At 40.3% G+C, this 18,750-nt stretch overlaps 1 pseudogene; it reads left to right on the forward strand.

The window, feature by feature from the left end:
* The window catches only part of LOC146809600 (uncharacterized), an 84,121-nt pseudogene that overhangs the window by 3,145 nt on the left and 62,226 nt on the right, over nucleotides 1–18,750 (forward strand).

Genomic DNA, 18,750 nt, shown 5'->3' on the forward strand with positions numbered 1-18,750 from the left:
GCTGGAGCAACCCTGGACCGAACATTGGATTACCCTCTGCATCCAGAATTACTGTATGTAGTTTATTCTCCTTTGCCTTTTTGTTACATTTACACCACCATCATCATAGTACGTATCATAATAAAGGTCATCCATACATAAATCACGTATGTCTTCAAATGGGCTTTTAACTTGACCGCCTATTGTTTTCATATTAAAATTCAACCATCAAGTCCATTCCATCTTGCATGATTGAACCACCACCAATTTCTTTCTCATGTGTGTTATCTTGCACCATAATGTATTTGTTCTTTGATATTTTTTTGCCCCCCATCCCCGCTGACATGGTCAAGGAATTAAATATAGCAAAAAGGGGGAAATGCAGCCAGGGGATTTGATGTCGCACAGCCTGAAATATAAAGGATATGTTGTACCTGCACACCTGTTATTGAATGTAAATCTGTGTTATAAGAACAAGTAGGCTAGTTTTAACTAATATCAGTGTGCTGTCATGTGTTAGGGTTTCAGCCCAGACCCTATCTGTAACTATGTGAAATGAAGAGGGGTGGAGTGATCCACACCTGCATGACGCACAGCGAACGCACTGAGAGTTTTCAAGTAATAGTATGCAATTTAATCAACCAAATTTCAAAATAACATGATTATCAAATGTTCAAATACATAACATGAATCAGAAGCGTATTTTTAAGCATACGTTGTGATTAAATGAAACATAATTCATGGCTGTGATACTTGACAAGCAAAATTAAATATGCTGAACAATGCGATTCCTTAAACTTCAAAATACATCAGTATTTTCAACATTTATCCCAATGTATTTCGGGTTATTAACCCTTCTTCAGGGGATTCAGTTCATGTGCTTCAGAAAACAGTTCCACGTTTACAACACTACAAAAAATGAAACAGTCGAACTTAGTTGACATCGGTAATACTAGGATTTGCACTCATAGCAAGAGGTATGTTAGTGAGCAAGAGTTGTGCAAAATAACCCGGTGGTTTTCAGAAACAAAGAAAAAAGTGTTCGTGGCCAAAGAAATGTTTCAGTGAGTGTCATGGAGGAAACGGGGGATAAGATCAACGCAACCTGTATCCACGAAGTGAATTCCCACCGGAGAAGAGAAAAGGAAACAAAAGTCAGCTTGCACCTATGTGAAAACCATAGAAGATAGTATGTGGTACTCACATTCAGGGGTCCAAACAAGTATGTAGGGACCGTAGTACTGTCGCTGTGTGCGCCTGTTAAAAATATACGGGAACCATGTTTGCGCGCGCTAAACTTTTAAAAGGAAGAAACTATCTGATGAAATCAGTAAAATCTTACCCTACGGTGCTCTAGATGTAGTCAATTTCAAGTGTTGAAAATACCTGTGAAGGTGGAAGAAGCTTAGTTAGGTCCGGTGTTTGGCCGACACGGAGCAAACGCGTTAACGAGAATTAGTGAAGTCGCGTAGCTTACCCGTCAGTAGAATCCAAGAAACGTGAAACGTGTGAAATCCTGATGCGTTCGTGAAAACGACGCGTCATCTTTGTGAGTCGTGGAAAGAAAGCTGTTTTTATAAGCAGCCTGAAATGTTGTAAAAAACTTTATTGAGCCGTCAGTTGAATCTCTAGCTACTAGCAAGGATCCTGTAGAAGTAATGAGGTTCGCGTGAATGTGTACTGTAATTCTAACCAATAGAGAAAAAGTCGAAAGGATAAGTGCGTGTGTGTCTATGTAAAAAAGGAAAAAATTAATTTGGTGATGTATACCCAGGACCTACTTAAAAAAGTTGATCACCCCAGTGAATAGTAAATGTATCTTGAAAACCAGAGGATTGAGTATAGAAAACGAGTGCAAATCCTTCACAAAGCTGTTATCCTGCCGGGGCGAGCATGAATCTACCAATCAGAAATGAGGAGCATTTATGAGCATGAATCATAGGAAACAAGAGAATTCAATATAATCATTGAGCCCCCCCGGAATTAAAGTTCCCAATTTTTTTATCCAGAACGTTTCTTTTCTTGCTAGCATGTTGTGAGAGTCATTGCAAGATGTGATACTGAGTTTTTCTAAGATAGTGAATCGTAGCTGGGGTATTGTGTGTGCTGTTTTTATCCAGTGTGTGGCTAAACATGATTTAAAATTCTTATTGCGAATGGTGCTCTTATGTTCTATTATCCTTGTTTTGATCTTTCTCGAAGTTCTGCCTACATACACGAGTCCGCATGGGCATTGTATCGCATATATGACAGCTTCAGTGTTGCAGTCTGATGAATGTCGCAAGGGAATTTGTTCTCCTGTATGAGGGTGGTTGAAAGTTTTTCCCACCATTACATTACCACATTGCCCACAGTTATGGCATTTTTGCATGCCTTTGTGCTTGAGTTGTTTGTTTGAAGGTTTGAATTTTAAGATTTCTCTTAAATTATTAGACCTAGTATGTGCAAATATCGGTGGACCTTGGAAAAGGTCTATGAAGTCAGTTTCTGACGTGACAAGTTCCCAATGTTTGTTGATTATTTTCTTGATGTGAGATGCCTGAGTGGAGTATTTCAGGACACATACTTCACGTTGTGATGTTGTTTTGCGTGCTGGAAGTAATAGATCTTCTCTGTTTTTGCTAGAAACTTTCTTCTCAGCTTCATTTAGAATGTCATCTGGGTATCCTCGTTCTTTGTACCGCTTCTTTTGTTCGTTGATGAGTTGTGAGCTTTCTAGATCATTTGAAGTGATCCCCTTAATTCTGATGAATTGTAAGATCGGTAAGTGTTTTTTCAAAGAAAATGGATGTCCGCTGGAGAAATGTAATGCATTATTTACATCAGTTGGTTTTCTGTAGACTGAAGATTGTATACCTTCCTGAGTCTTACGAATTTCTATGTCCAAAAAATGTATTTTTTCCGGTTGTATGTCATATGTAAATTGTATCCTGGGGTTACAAAGGTTTAGCTGTTGAATACAGGTTTCAAGAACTTCTTGTGGACCCCTCCAGAGGCACAAAATATGTTCCTGTCTTTTGTAAATAATATTGGTCTTGCCAAAGAAAGTAGCTGTGGTACAACGAAAAGTGTAGGAGCTCAAGTAGAAACACGCTCGTATCCCGTTCTAAGGGAGAGTCTAAGAGTCGCCATTCAATCGCTTCAGTCTACAGAAAACCAACTGATGTAAATAATGCATTACATTTCTCCAGCGGACATCCATTTTCTTTGAAAAAACACTTACCGATCTCACAATTCATCAGAATTAAGAGGATCACTTCAAATGATCTAGAAAGCTCACAACTCATCAACTAACAGAAGAGGCGGTACAAAGAACGAGGATACCCAGATGACATTCTAAATGAAGCTGAGAAGAAAGTTTCTAGCAAAAACAGAGAAGATCTATTACTTCCAGCACGCAAAACAACATCACAACGTGAAGTATGTGTCCTGAAATACTCCACTCAGGCATCTCACATCAAGAAAATAATCAACAAACATTGGGAACTTGTCACGTCAGAAACTGACTTCATAGACCTTTTCCAAGGTCCACCGATATTTGCACATACTAGGTCTAATAATTTAAGAGAAATCTTAAAATTCAAACCTTCAAACAAACAACTCAAGCACAAAGGCATGCAAAAATGCCATAACTGTGGCCAATGTGGTAATGTAATGGTGGGAAAAACTTTCAACCACCCTCATACAGGAGAAAAAATTCCCTTGCGACATTCATCAGACTGCAACACTGAAGCTGTCATATATGCGATACAATGCCCATGCGGACTCGTGTATGTAGGCAGAACTTCGAGAAAGATCAAAACAAGGATAATAGAACATAAGAGCACCATTCGCAATAAGAATTTTAAATCATGTTTAGCCACACACTGGATAAAAACAGCACACACAATACCCCAGCTACGTTTCACTATCTTAGAAAAAATCAGTATCACATCTTGCAATGACTCTCACAACATGCTAGCAAGAAAAGAAACGTTCTGGATAAAAAAATTGGGTACTTTAATTCCGGGGGGGCTCAATGATCATATTGAATTCTCGTGTTTCCTATGATTCATGCTCATAAATGCTCCTCATTTCTGATTGGTAGATTCACGCTCGCCCCGGCAGGATAACAGCTTTGTGAAGGATTTGCACTTGTTTTCTATACTCAATCCTCTGGTTTTCAAGATACATTTACTTTTCACTGGGGTGATCAACTTTTTTAAGTAGGTCCTGGGTATACATCACCAAATTAATTTTTTCCTTTTTTACATAGACACACACGCACTTCTCCTTTAGACTTTTTCTCTATTGGTTAGAATTACAGTACACATTCACGCGAACCTCATTAATTCTACAGGATCCTTGCTAGTAGCTAGAGATTCAACTGACGGCTCAATAAAGTTTTTTACAACATTTCAGGCTGCTTATAAAAACAGCTTTCTTTCCACGACTCACAAAGATGACGCGTCGTTTTCACGAACGCATCAGGATTTCACACGTTTCACGTTTCTTGGATTCTACTGACGGGTAAGCTACGCGACTTCACTAATTCTCGTTAACGCGTTTGCTCCGTGTCGGCCAAACACCGGACCTAACTAAGCTTCTTCCACCTTCACAGGTATTTTCAACACTTGAAATTGACTACATCTGGAGCACCATAGGGTAAGATTTTACTGATTTCATCAGATAGTTTCTTCCTTTTAAAAGTTTAGCGCGCGCAAACATGGTTCCCGTATATTTTTAACAGGCGCACACAGCGACAGTACTACGGTCCCTACATACTTGTTTGGACCCCTGAATGTGAGTACCACATACTATCTTCTATGGTTTTCACATAGGTGCAAGCTGACTTTTGTTTCCTTTTCTCTTCTCCGGTGGGAATTCACTTCGTGGATACAGGTTGCGTTGATCTTATCACCCGTTTCCTCCATGACACTCACTGAAACATTTCTTTGGCCACGAACACTTTGTTCTTTGTTTCTGAAAACCACCGGGTTATTTTGCACAACTCTTGCTCACTAACATACCTCTTGCTATGAGTGCAAATCCTAGTATTACCGATGTCAACTAAGTTCGACTGTTTCATTTTTTGTAGTGTTGTAAACGTGGAACTGCTTTCTGAAGCACATGAACTGAATCCCCTGAAGAAGGGTTAATAACCCGAAATGCATTGGGATAAATGTTGAAAATACTGATGTATTTTGAAGTTTAAGGAATCGCATTGTTCAGCATATTTAATTTTGCTTGTCAAGTATCACAGCCATGAATTATGTTTCATTTAATCACAACGTATGCTTAAAAATACGCTTCTGATTCATGTTATGTATTTGAACATTTGATAATCATGTTATTTTGAAATTTGGTTGATTAAATTGCATACTGTTACTTGAAAACTCTCAAGAGTGCGTTCGCTGTGCGTCATGCAGGTGTGGATCACTCCACCCCTCTTCATTTCGCACAGCCTGAAATAGTCACTACAAATAACAGGAAAACAAGTAGAGGCAACTGTTGCCCACCTCAATGGTCAGCTGCACATTGACCATACATTAACACAAATATTTACACAGAACAATAAGCAAAAGTCAAGGTTGACGAAAACCACATTCAATAAAATGGGAAGTCGTGAGTCCTGGATGATGGTGCAGAATGCTTCTTTATTGTATATTCTCAAAAGAGCGCAGCCAATGCGTTTCACCTTACAAAAGGCTTCACCAGGGCTGCAAATACAAAAAATACAAATGTGTCAAATATTTAAAAGTATAAACTTGACACATAAACTACTGGTATTTTATAAAAACATGTTAACTAAACAAGAATTTCGGATGTAATGTCCTGCATATACGAACCAGAGACATGAGCGATTTACACCAAACGTTCAGAAGAGTCAGAAAGCTTCAGAACTATTCTATCTCATCACAATGTTATTATTCCTCTATAAGGAAATGAGCTGTCCGAGCCTATGTATCTGTGACCTCAGATATGTGAAAACACCAGAAGGAAGCAAAACCACCAGTGCAGAAAAGAGAGAGAAAATGTGAAAAAGTAATTTAATATACAGACACGTGTACAGCCAGATCACGTCCAAAGAATTTAAAATAGAGAATTATTCTCTTGAGTGCAATCAGTGAGCTGGACCTAGATTGGTCCCCATGTTACTGTTCATGCACCATGTAAAAAGAAAAAGATCAAAGGATCGACTATATAATATGGTCTCTTACCCCAGTGTTTAATCCACTATGGACACAAGACACCTTCAAGTGACCAAGGTCGTAATTGTATCCTAAAAGTTCCTTCAAACAGAATTAATTGTTGTTCGAGTATTCTCTTAAGCTATTTCATGCTAGGATCTAAGAGTACTTTCATCCTAAACTTACATGCAAGATCAGTATCTGCTTAGACACAGCGGCTGCCATGGAGTTACCAATGTCTGTGATTACATTCTTCAAAGAAGGTGACACTGCCATCATAATTGAATTACACAGATGTGTCCAGAAATTTACAGAGGTTGAGTTTAAAAATGTCCTCCTCTGATTCATCAATATTTTACAGCACTCGCTTTATTTCCTTGATCTTGATTGTTTATTTTATTTTTCACTTTTCATGGAATTGAACTCCCCCAATATACAGTTAAACATTAAACCCATACACTCATGAGGTTTCTTCCTTTTAAACAGAGTAGTAAATGCAAAAGAATATAAGAAAATTAAATGAATTCACCTTGTTGAGCAATTCATAAAACTGCATGCAAATTATATTTTTTGAAAGCAATCCAATACAAAGAAACGTGGAAACATCAATAATATGACAAAACAGGAGTGGCATGAATTGAATGAATTAAGTAGCAATGATACCGTCATAATTAAAGCATCTGGCAAAGGTGACAACATAGTTGTAATGGACAAGTCACAAAAGTTAAGGAAACAGTTAAAGAACCAGCGACATTATGAGAAATTGAAAATAAATTCCCTAAAAGATATTGGAGATATGGAAGGAGAAACATTTTTGGGAAATAAATGAATATAATTATCTAAGAACAACTCATGCGATAATTGTAACAATATACATCCTCCCTAAAGTCCATAAATCCCTCTTTGATACTCCTGGCGGCAGACCAATTGTCAGTTCAATAGAGGCATTACTGAAGAACACTTCCAGATACCTGGATCTCTTTTTAACAGAACATCGTAAAACATTCTTCTCTGCATCCGTCCATCATCTGTGTGTCTTTTGCAAGTTGAATGAAATATGCACAGTCTCTTTACGCAAATGTTAAATTGTTATGCGTGATGTATTTTCACTTTAACGGGGTAGTGCAATACTGACTGTTAATATATGAATTTTTAAATGTTTATACACAATGCAATGTTACTTTAATGGTGTAGTGCAAGAATGATTGTTAATATATGAATTGTATTAATGGATATTAAATCTTTCAATTTTGTTGCTGATTGAGCATATCTAAATATTTACAACTGTTATTGAGGACGTTAGTGGGAAAATGGAAGAAATATATAAGGTGTATTACGATCCTGATCCATGAGAAGAGTTGTGAGATGACAAAATTATGGATACAAATCCCCAATTGAGTTGTGCATTGTTCATGGGAAGTGGGTCTAAGTGGGTCTACTTGTTTAAATGTGAACAGCAACAAGGAACTAGTATTTGAAGCCCTTATGGGTTTGGTGAAGGAGGTGGAAACATGGTACAGTAGAAGCCGACAGCCAAAATGCATCGGCCATGTTATTGCAAGTTATAGTTATCTGAACTAACTATAACGGGGGAATTTCATTGGTTTTTTACGAGTGAAATGTCCACCTAACTATAACAGGTGTGAAACCTATGGTTTTTTAAGTGAATTTGCAAGGTTTTTGAAATGCTAATTCCTAACTATAACGTGTGTGAAACCTATGGTTTTTTAAGTGAATTTGTACGGTTTTTTAAATGCAAATTTTTTTGAAATTTATAAAAAAACAAAATTTTAATGGTTTTTCACTGTGCACGCATCGTGCACGCACCCCGCGATTTAAAAAAAAAAAAATGTTTTTTCACCCTTCGGGGTCCCTTAGGGACCCCCTGACAAATGCTAGGGGGTCAGGAACTCTCTACCCTGCCCCTTTTCACGTTCGCCACCTCTATTTTTCACTCTCGCACCCACAACAAACAAAATGGCGGCCGACACTTCCTGATTTCGACCGATTCGAACGTTGACTGACATGTAACCACCAATCAGAATTAAGCTCGCGCACGTTAGTGTGCGCGCACCGTGCACGCACGGTTTGCGGCTATAGATATTTATGTGCTTTAACTGCAATTTTCTCAGGAACTACTGAACAGATTGACACCATATTTGCAAAAGGCACATCCCTGACCTGAGGACTACCTCTCTGCCAAATTTCAAGTAATTCTGTTCAGCCGTTCGGGCTGTACCTTCGACTAAAGGTCCTATGGGAAAATGCATGGGGAAAACGCGTTTTGGGACCCCCTTTTTTCTCGGCCCCCGCTTGACGAATCACCCCGAGACTTTCAGGGTAGGAGCTGAGCGGAGCGCCCCATTAGTTTTGAAAATTTCGCGAGGATTCGTCAACCGGCGCCAAATTTATTCAAAATAGAATTTTCAGATTTCCTATGGAAACACGGTCCTAACTATAACAATCTACTGGCGACCGCCAGTAGATGATATATATATATATATATCACCATAGACTCCCTCCTCACAAAAAGAGCAGAGGCCACACAGGGGAAATCCAGGGAAACACTTTATTTACGGCAAATGCATTTCGGCCTGATGGCCTTCCTCAGTGCCCAAGCAGTGTTCAGGAGGTTGCGCAGTCCCAATTGTAATATGCCCCGCTCCGTTGTTATTGGACAACGTCGGCTCCACCCCCAACCAGGTGTATCTGCTCACGAATAGTAGCTCACGGGATTTGAGTGAACTACTGGTCCCAGAATGCTGTTGGCTTTCAGGTAGGTGATGCAGGGGGGTATTGTGATGCCAAAATGGCCGTGCTGCGTGCTAAACAAACAAAGGTGCTTCCGAAACCAAATGTCCTGCTGCGATGTCTATCAAGCGCTCTATATAATATATATATATATATATATATATATATATATATATATTTATCTTTTTTGTTTTAAATATGCAAGAAAACAGAACTTCAGAAAACGAAATTCCTGGGCTTAGTCTTGAACCCACAGCCGCGGCTCCTCCGTGATGGCAGAGGAGTGTCGCCCAACTGGCTCAGAGCCAGCAGATGAAAAATTATACGAATCGTTTCATTTTTCAGCTGCTGGATGAGTCAGAATGTGTAGGAAGAGGCGGGCTGGGCCATGGGAGGGAGGGGGAATGATGCGCATGTCTGTTTGGCCGGCCATCTTAGGCTGGCCAAACAGACATGCACCCTTAGATTTCTCTAACCCGGCAGTATTCTAGAGCCGGATGGAGAAATGGCACAGACTCCCTGTGCCTGAGTGGAGCGTCAAAGCAGCCCACTCAGGCCAGTCCCGGCGCTGCTCTCATAGTACGAGAGCAACATCTGGATTGTGTGGGGAGTCTGTCCCAGGGACTGCCGCGAGCAGCAGGAGAACAGAGGAGCACCGGAACGCGAGACGGCCGCAGGATCAGATCCGTTTTATCTTTTTAAATTAACCCTCCCCACCCTACCCACTCGCCGCTGCTGCCCTGCCACCCCGTCACTACATATTGGCAGCAGCCGTGACTGCCCAGCCATAAAAACACCAACAGGGCAGTACTGATATGAACACAGCTGGCAGGACTTCACTACCATCACCACACATCCTACTGGCAACAAAGTATCAATCACTGCAAAAAATACAGCAGGAACCGCGCTGCTTGCACGCCGAACAGAAATTGTCAGATTTAATGGGACAGCACTATGCCTGCAGCGCATCCCAGCTCTGATACAAAGTAGTCTGTCACGTTCAAAGAGCAAAACAATCAATAACTCCAAATGAGTCCCAGCACCTTGCCATACATAGTGGCTCCAGAACAGCACCACACACTTTCCAATAGCCAAATGTTAAGCTTAAACCCAAGCGCGCACAAAAACTTAACCTTCAGTAGGAAAACAATAGGAAGCTACATCTGGACTACACTATTAATAACTAATGGGTTGATTGTTTTTTGTGGTCATATCCTGTATGAAATAACAGAATTATGGGGATTGTAGTGCTTTAACTGCTGTGAAAAATGAACAGTGAGAAAAAAGAATGCATAATATGAGCTTCTGTCTTGTAACAAAATCAGTAGGGTCAGAGCACAGAGATCCATGCTGATTGCCTGATGGCAGCCAATCAGAACTGCAGAAACAGACATTCACAGAAGGCAGTTTCAGCAGTTCTGATTGACCGCCTTCACAAATCCGAATAGTTTTCTGTGGCTAGACCTTTCTGATGGACTTATGCGACCCATTAGAACAATTGACTGCTTGCACTTCTCAACACTGGTTTACAATCCAGGGGAAGCACCAAGTCACCTAGACATAAATGTATTTTCATGTTTTGAGGAAGGAATAGTCCGTATATTCTATTTCACCTTATGAAATAAATTCATAAGGCGGAATAAACTCAGCATATTAGTGTTCTTGTAATGTCCTGTCCAAGAGCCACAAATAATATTACCAGCTCCTGGATATCCTCATGGGTGACAAGCAGCGCTCCACAAATCCATCTTACATTACATTACTGAAATGTTGTGAAGTGTGGAATGTGTGTTTGAATTGGGGGCAATTTTACCAGATGGTCTAATGTGTAGAGAGCTGCAACCAGCAGTGAGAAAAAATCATCTAATGCACTCTTGGGACTGTTTTAAACAATTAGCCTGGGAGCACCATGGGCGCCTTTGTGCCCACTTAAGTAACCAAAGGTACTCTGGTAGTACAGAAGGAGCCGCAGGCCCTTGAACAACCACTTCTGCACAATCTCAAAGGGGTGTTCCCACATTTGCATCTGGGTGAGGCCCCATGCAAATCATGGAACATTTTGCTTCTGCACTCCTGTCATATTGCGGATGCAGAGACAAAGGTGCAGTTAGGAGGTGTGCTGCCTAAGTGCCAGCTCTTTCTGGCACACAATGAGTGCGTCCCCGCAGGTGTCCCTTAAGGGGGCGCACACGTGTCCTATGGACCCCCCAGACATCTCCTTGCAGGCAGGTACGGTCACTCAGCAGGCAACTGCAGTCACTCATTGGGCATGTATAGGGCAGTGTGCACTATACATAATACAGGCTATGGTGTCTTGCACAGATTAGATCATCTCTTCAGCATGCAGACTCAAGGAAAGACAGATTGCACTTATTTCACCTTTTACTGAAAAATGTAGGCCACCTGTTTTGCCCAACATCGCTCCAAACAAATGACATTTTCTCCCAAAAACAAGATGGTGGACACAGCACTTACAGCTGGCCTCTAAGCAGCATGCAGCCACTATACCAAACTCCCACTCTAATTAAATAGAGTACTTTTACAACACTGAGTGACGACAAGACATTCAAAACAATGAATTATTTTTAAAACGTAATACCTGCCACAGAGCTCCAGATACTGGGGCCAAATGGCTAGTTTAGAGCACTTGGCATAATGAACCTTCGCTATTATGCTGAACAGCACCGGCACCTCAAGCAGCAGAGCAGGAAAGTGGGATTAATCTTCAATAAAAAGTTTTGTTTAGGCAGCAACCACACTGACCTACTTAAAAAATTGCTTAATTTAATAATAACGACTCGCAGAAAAATACACTTTTTACCGACAAAGGGCAGAATCTAGGGCAAGCCAATAGCAGATTACCACAAAAACCACCACCAGTAGATAGGCATTATGTCTTAAAAAGCAGAACAGGTTCATTCATTGCCAAGGATGCTTACACGGACCTTCGTGCCAAATATTTTGACATCTCTAATCCCTATAATTGCCAGTTGCTGCCATTCGGCAATTTATTGGTGCGAAAAAACAGTCACTCCACCTAGAGTGGTAAAATTTTCTGCACAAGTCCCCTTGACAGAAAATAAGCAGAGGGTAAACTCACCCAGTGTTGCCTGTCCTCCCACAATGCCCTCCTTTTTACTAGGCCTTCAAAACTCTCTGGTAAGATCTGCGTCCAAAGAAAAAAAAACATGCACCTGATGACGCCCTTCACTGCCTCCTGCAAGGGTGACTAACCAGGTGAACTCCAACATAACTGACCAGCAAAACCAAGCCTTGCAACCCTAACCAGGAGCTGCGCTCTACCACTTAGTCCCTTATCTTAGTCCCATATGTACTCTTGACTCCCAAGGGAGGTTAGAAGTTCTCCCTTGTAGGGCTGGTGCTGCCAAACGTCTGCAACATCCAACTGGCAATAGACAACGTCTTGCTGAAGAAACATATATGTACAAAGACATTGCCACGCCAGAAGGCAGAAGTCTTGAAGAGTGGGTGGAAGCACATTGGTAAAAGAAAGCAAGGTAATGCCAGGTCCAGATGTTTTTTATGTTGTATTCATCTTTTTCCTCTCGAAGCACGAACATCTCAAGAGTTCTGCAAATGTACTTCTCTGTACCATGATCTATGTAGTTAACAGTTAAGATGGCCTCCTGTGGCATTTGTTCACATCCCTTATCTTTCAGCAAATTAAATCATGAGGGTCCAGCACCATTAGCTGAACCAGAAGGAGTAGGCAGGCCCAAAGACAGGTGGAATATAGGTTATAGGTATATCATGAGTAGTTATTCAAAAGGCAAGAACGCAATATCAGATACCAAATAGTGTACTACCAGAGTATCGAGTGCTAACTATCTCCCAACAAATATATTGGAGCAAAAATATCAACTACTAAAATATTGTGAGGGAAGTATACATACGAACATACACATGTTTTACTCTAAACTCCGCATCAACGTACCTTGAAGATATATATGACTTCAAGGTACGTTGATGCGGAGTTAAGAACAGTTAATCATAACTGAGTAATATGTCTATTCACCTTCAACAATATTTTGGATCTGATATTCTGTCGATAGTATATTTGTAGCGTTATATTTTTGTTTGTGCTCAACTTTTTAATGTTCAGCCATCACATGCAGGAATTAGTCTAAAACAGAGTGCTCTAACCAGCAACTTTGTGCTAGGCGCATATGTAGTGACTTCTAACGTACAAAGGACTCCAATTTCAATATGGTTTGAGACAGCCTACCAATTTTGTAATCTGTGGCTGTATTAGTGTGGGCACTCCCTACAGAGAGACTGTTATTAACAATATCTCCCTTTAAAACAGTCATGATAACTGCTACTCGATATGAGTTGGGACTTTAAAATCTTTAATGGTTCTGATGATGAAAGGTGGACATCTTCTAGTTTAATCCATACTGCTATTCAGAAAGACAAAATATATAGGAACATGGGTATGTTTCTCTGATGTCCATCTGTACCCTTAGAGTTACTGCTTCCCTTTCTTTCAGACAAACAGCAAATGAATCTGAACTACAGTAAACTTTCAATCCTGCTGAATGAGGTACTCGGGACTGTCATTCTCTAAAATGCTAACCCTCATTCAGTGATACCTGTTGGCTCATCGCCGGAGTCCTACGGATCATAGCCTTCATTAACGTCTTTCAAAGTGGGATCCTGGTGGCTCACGAATGATCCCATTCATCACCAGGTTCACCTTCATCCCGACAACATTCCATTAATATATGGGTTTAGATTAATCAAATACGGGTCAAAATTCAGGTACCTGGGACCTCCCTGATAAGAAGGATTCTATGAAGGTTTCAAAACCGAAGAATTTACCTTGGAACCACCTCTCTTAATCACAATACAGATTACGAGGCCGTGAACCTTCTGGGTGGTACATTCTAACACAAAGAAAACCAAAAAGCTCTGTCAATGATCGTATAGGGCTTGATTTAGAGCCCTGTATGTTTCAGAGTTACAGAGTGACAAAGGTCATTATTACCTTCATTACAGTGGCTGGACTGCGTGCTCACTACACCACTGGAGTCAAGCTATCCTGGCTGATGACGGCTGATAGCCAGAAACCGGTCCTAGGATGCTTGATTCCGGTCCAGGGAAGACATGGCTTGGCAGTTCGGGCTGGACTGTTCCCATGAGGCACAGGGTCAAGACTGATTTGCATATGGCCATGTCTAAACTGGGGTGGCGTAGTGGGCAAAAGAACGATGGATTTAACCCAGATCTCTTGACTGGGGGAGAATGTCTGCATTGTCAGCATTCCGTCCATCATTTGTTTGTTGTAAATATTTAGAGATCTCTTCTCACCCTGAGGAGATCTCTATGACTTCAGAGGAGCCGCCAGCATGGCAGCTTCCATGAAGGTACAGAAAGGTTGCTAAGCTGCAGCCATATTTTATGTGGCTGCTCAGCAAACTTTTTCAAAAACAAACTCCCAAGTCACTAATGACCCTCACACCCTGTTTGGAACTTTATGACTATCCCTGGCGGTCCTGAAGAGAAACAATACCTCAGACTATCTGCGCTAAATAGGGCAGATGGTCTGAGGTACTTACACCGACAGCCCCAATTCCATCAGTGTAAAGTTTCCACTGGTGGAGCCAGAGGGGGCACGATTAACTATGACGGCCCGCCTGTCTCTAATTCGAGCGGGCGGACCATCAGTTTGGTGAACATGGTATTTATGTGTGGCAGAGTGCTCTGTCTATCAAACTCTAAACCGAGTCCAGCGTTTCTTGAAATGTTGCATTGTTTAATCACCACCGTATGGATTCTGAAATTGTACAACACTTGCTGAAGTGTAAGAGTATATTTTTACAAATTATATATAGTTATAAGAAAAAGCTAAGAATCATGGGTTATCAAACTTTTGTGGGGGTCTATTGACTGCAGAGCAGGAGATACAAAAGCTTTATTCTGTACAGTTAATATTTAAAATAGCCAATTTATCAGTAGTAGGATTAGTGTCATCAATGTAAACACACGCACAGGGAACAAACATCATCACTATACATTGTTCTTTTCCTCCAGGGCATTTGGGTCTTGCAATAGCTTACTAAGATCTTAAGCCACAGCAAACTCATTATTTGAACAGTATTGAGAAGGTCTGAAAGTCCATCATCTGACTGATAAGGTGGTTCAGTGAGTTAAATGCCTCCTGTTCAAGTCTGTGCCCTAATTTGGAGGTCATTTGTGCGAATCCCGCGAAAGCAACTCAGCATTTCATCCTTCTGAATCCGGTAAGGTATGATTAAATCAGACAGTAGCAACACCTGTTAGTTACAGACCTAGAAATGGGAGAAGTGCAGTCCGATGCACTATATAAAAGTTGGAGGTCACTGTTGTCATTAGTGAACACTTGAATGCAAGGATTACAGGACAATCAATACCTTCTAACGTAGTCTAGAAGTGGACCTTTCTGGAGTATACCGGATCCTGCCATTTCCTCAGGCATCCTTGGTAAGACTGGACTTATCTTTTTAGCTATTCTGAAAAGGAGCAAAATTAAGACAGCCTAATAAACTTTTCTCAAGTGATTGACCTGTGGAATAGACAACCATATTAGAGCATTGACATCACTAATAGATTAAACATTTTTTGTGAATTGAATATTATCATCAATTAACTCAATACCATGGAAGCTGTAGCAATAGATCATAAAGTTACTCTTGTCGGCAGTGTACTTCTTTTAAGATCTATGGAGTGAGAAATCAAGCATTGCCGAATGAATGCATCCACTCTAAATTAATATGGTGGATATCATATATTTAATTATTCTTGACAATAATATCGACAGAAGAAAAAAGACAAGTGTAGAGTTACTGACGGCATATTGTGATCTAAGAGAATTAATGGAGGAATATGGAACACTTGTGAGTGATTTGGTTAGGCCTGAGCTGCGTTGCTGGGTTGGAGGCAGAACGCATAGACTGCCAGTCTCCCTGAGAGCGCAAACCGAAGGCAAGCAGGCCAATCCTGATGCTGCTCTCATGACATGGCAGCAGAGTCAGGATTGGACACAGGGGAGTCTGGGAGCCTATGCTGCCTGCAGTGGAGCATGACGATCAGAGAAGCGGCAATGCGGCAGGTAAGTTCTGATTTATATTTTTTTTATTTTTGTCATCCTCCATTGTGCACCCCTCCACCCGTTCCGCCTCTCTACCCTGACACCAGCTGCCACTGCTACCAAGTTTACCAGGTCCATGAGTGATGTCCTTCTCCGGTCCTGTTTTTTTCTATGATTTTTTTCTACTTCTAGTCCGGTTTTATAATGGAGTAAAGAAGACTACAAGTCAAGTCCCAAAATTCAAAGAAAAAATCTGAACTGAAACAATCCCCCACGCATGGACTTGGGAAACTTGGCATTGTTGCACAAGTAATGAGCATTAAAATGTGGTACAATTATCAACAGTGAGCATCTATTGCACCAGGAAGCTATGGCAGCAAAAGTGTTATCTAATGCATTGCAGCATATCAAAGGCCCATCTTTTGAAACTTTGATAAAGCTTATGTCTCACAAGTAGTCCTTGTATTAACTTACAGGGCACCAATGTGGGTCACATATTTAGATAGGTCACTTTAAAGGTATTGAAAAGCTCTTGGAACTGTGTATTTCAACATTGATGGAGTTCACAGGGCTATCAGTCAGTCGTATATAAAGTTCGGCTAGGGCACCTATTGACATTGTCACTTGCTATTTTACTCTGATAATGACCCTACTAACTACCACAACCACAATAATCTACATTGAGCCGGGTAAACAATGTAAAATGGGTAACAATAAGTTAGCAGCTTGTTGAGTAGAATGTCTCAGTCTGTTAAAACTATGATGTAAATTCTGGATTTTAGCAACAGCATTCCCTAGCGTTGAAAAAAAGACAAAATTGTAGAATAAATAAGATGATATTGCACAGTCAGCAGCTTTCATTTTCTTGCCTTTCAAAGTGACAAGTATCTATATCAACTGATTAAATTCTACTATTTTTACATATATGTATATATATTTATTTATCAGTTAATCAGTTGATATGTATATATCTATTTTTTTTTTAAATAGAACCCTTTTCTCAGTTGCTATAGACTTTAATCAGTTGATATAGATACTTGTTAATTTGACAGGCAAGAACATGAAAGCTGCTGACTGTGAGGAAACTATCTGCCTTCCTGTCCTTTCTTAAAAACAAAAAATACAGAAAATGGAATCTTCTTAGTGTTTCTCCATGCTCTTAGCCACTGCCGCCAGTCCAGTAGCAGCACATCTGGAAGCATAAAAGGGGCTATGCTTTATTAATGAAGGTTAAACAGCTCCAGATGTGCACATATGCTTGTACTAAAATGGAACTGTTTTCAGGTGAGCGCTTTGCTATATTGTATACGGCTACTTAACGCATGAGCAGCCTACAGACATCGGCGTTTACTAGTCGAATAAATGTGCAACTATACAAGTTTTCATCCATCAAATAATTAATATGGATAAATGCAATTAAGACAGAGAGAATAAGGGCGTACAAATATAGAAAGAAATGTCAAAAAGTAAATACTACAAATTGAAGCGCTTTTTATGATACACAAATAAATATTTATTTGTTTTTTAGGTTTAGCAATTTACATATACTTGAAGCGGTTCCATCGTGAGAGACCAAGCATAGGATTGACTTTTTTTATTTGAAATACGGAGATCGATTTACCGGATTGTTTACTGCTTGGTGTGTGTTTTTAAAGTTCTGAAAAGCCAAAGTGTGTCACCTATTTGCCTGTTGGAATTATTGATGTTGTCACTCTCATAACTTTCTTGTTAAAGGTATGGGGGATGGGGGAGGCTGCAGGAATGAAGGAAATATACCTTAAAAAAATATTTGTTTTGAAATTCAGTAGCTATTTTGTAAATGGGGATTTCTATGTTTTAGGTCTCACCTACCACACAGAGCAAGCTATCTAACAAAAGCTCTTTTGTGCAGTACCAAAAACCACAGTGTGCTATTGCCTGCCTATTTGTTACCATTGGTTGGCTTTAGTGTCACTCTCATTTTGCTTGCGTCTTATTTGATGGTTTGCCTTCCTCTTCGTGTATTTGTTACTCCCCTGGAGCATACCCTCTATACTGTGCTTTTGATTGGCTGATTTGAATTTACTACTGCTTACCTTTAAGGAACTATTTTTTTATTTTTGGTTAAGCGCTCCATGAAAGTATTTTCCAGCTCTCTCCCTAGTGTACTTCTCCCCCTGCAACATACCCACTCCACACTTCATGTTGGTCTCTCTCTCATGTGCGTCTCCACCTGCCAACTTCCCCCTACACTGTACTCTCCATTGCTTTTACCCTTATGCCCTTCTCTATGTTCCTGTGTTCTTCTCCCCTCATTTGCTGCTTTTCCCCTCCTCCCTCCACCCACTACCCCTTACTTCCCCCTCCAACATTTCCACCACCCTCCCCACATTTGTGGTCCAATTTTTTATATTTTAATTTTTTGTAGGGCCAGGCAGGAAATTGCTTACTAAAAGTAATTTGTTCGAGTGAATTTATTATTTTTCATTTACCAGTCCACCTAATTTTTTAGGCACCTGCATGATAACGCATATATATGCATATGTCATCATGCAGGCGTGCGCCCAAAATTGCGCTTTTTTTGGTCCGAGGCTGCACAGTTTTGGCAAACAACACTGGAAAGCGGTGTACACATGTTTATTCAAATAATCTATGAAGCACTTTATGCAATCCAGAAAAGTGTTCAAACACCCATATTTAAAAGTATTTCACCCAAGTCTCCATAGGTAAGAAGATGCCTGGTATGAGTTTACATTTTTATTAATTTCTGAAAGTTATGTA

This window comes from Triturus cristatus, chromosome 7, assembly GCF_964204655.1.
Source record: "Triturus cristatus chromosome 7, aTriCri1.1, whole genome shotgun sequence".
In the NCBI taxonomy this organism is placed as follows: domain Eukaryota; kingdom Metazoa; phylum Chordata; class Amphibia; order Caudata; family Salamandridae; genus Triturus; species Triturus cristatus.